This window comes from Triticum dicoccoides, chromosome 6A, assembly GCF_002162155.2.
Source record: "Triticum dicoccoides isolate Atlit2015 ecotype Zavitan chromosome 6A, WEW_v2.0, whole genome shotgun sequence".
Classification (NCBI taxonomy): Eukaryota; Viridiplantae; Streptophyta; class Magnoliopsida; order Poales; family Poaceae; genus Triticum; species Triticum dicoccoides.
In genome coordinates this window covers 266,504,323-266,505,690 of record NC_041390.1, presented here as the reverse complement: position 1 = coordinate 266,505,690, position 1,368 = coordinate 266,504,323, and positions in this window count along the sequence as shown.

The following is a 1,368-nucleotide window of genomic DNA, read 5'->3' as shown; positions in this document are numbered from 1 at the left end:
TGGACAAACTCTTTCGGAGTATCAGGGTTTCGGACGAGAACTCATCTGTTACACGGGCACTTCAATGTTTTTTAAACTTATTTGAACTCCGGACTTCTTTTGTGTTCAGTATGCAGCATTCAAAGCGACGTCATCAATTTCCAACATGTTCTGACATCATTTGTTGTTTTTCGGTCATTTACCTAATTGTTTAGAGAGCTAAATGACCGTGAAATTGAAAATCTCTATAAAATGAACTCTGAAAATGTTGAAACTTGGCATGGTATCATCATTTCACCCGCATAGCATGTGCGAAAGAGTAGAGAGGGTCACGGCAAAAACTGGACGCACTTCGTGTACAAACTGGATAAACTCTTTTGGAGTATCAGAGTTTCGGACGAGAACTCATCTGTTACACGGCACTTCAATGTTTTTTAAACTTATTTGAACTCTGGACTTCTTTTGTGTTCAGTATGCAGCATTGAAAGCAATGCCATCAATTTCCAACATGTTCGGACAACATTTGTTGTTTTTCGGTCATTTACCTAATTGTTTAGAGAGCTAAATGACTGTGAAATTGAAAATCACTACAAAATGAATTCTAAAAATATTGAAACTTGGCATGGTATCATAATTTCACCCGCATAGCATGTGCGAAAGAGTAGAGAGGGTCACGGCATAAACTGGACGTACTTCATGTACAAACTGGACAAACTCTTTTCGGAGTATCAGGGTTTCGGACGAGAACTCATCTGTTACACGGCCACTTCAAAGTTTTTTAAACTTATTTGAACTCCGGACTTCTTTTGTGTTAAGTATGCAGCATTCAAAGCGACGTCATCAATTTCCAACATGTTCTGACATGATTTGTTGTTTTCGGTAATTTACCTAATTGTTTAGAGAGCTAAATGACCGTGAAATTGAAAATCACTACAAATGAACTCTGAAAATGTTGAAACTTGGCATGGTATCATCATTTCACCCGCATAGCATGTGCAAAAGAGTAGAGAGGGTCACGGCAAAAACTGGACGCACTTCATGTACAAACTGGACAAACTCTTTCGGAGTATCAGGGTTTCGGACGAGAACTCATCTGTTACACGGGCACTTCAATGTTTTTTAAACTTATTTGAACTCCGGACTTCTTTTGTGTTCATTATGCAGCATTCAAAGCGACGTCATCAATTTCCAACATGTTCTCACATCATTTGTTGTTTTTCGGTCATTTACCTAATTGTTTAGAGAGCTAAATGACCGTGAAATTGAAAATCACTACAAATGAACTGTGAAATTGTTGAAACTTGGCATGGTATCATCATTTCACCCGCATAGCATGTGCGAAAGAGTAGAGAGGGTCGCGGCAAAAACTGGACGTACTTCATATACAAA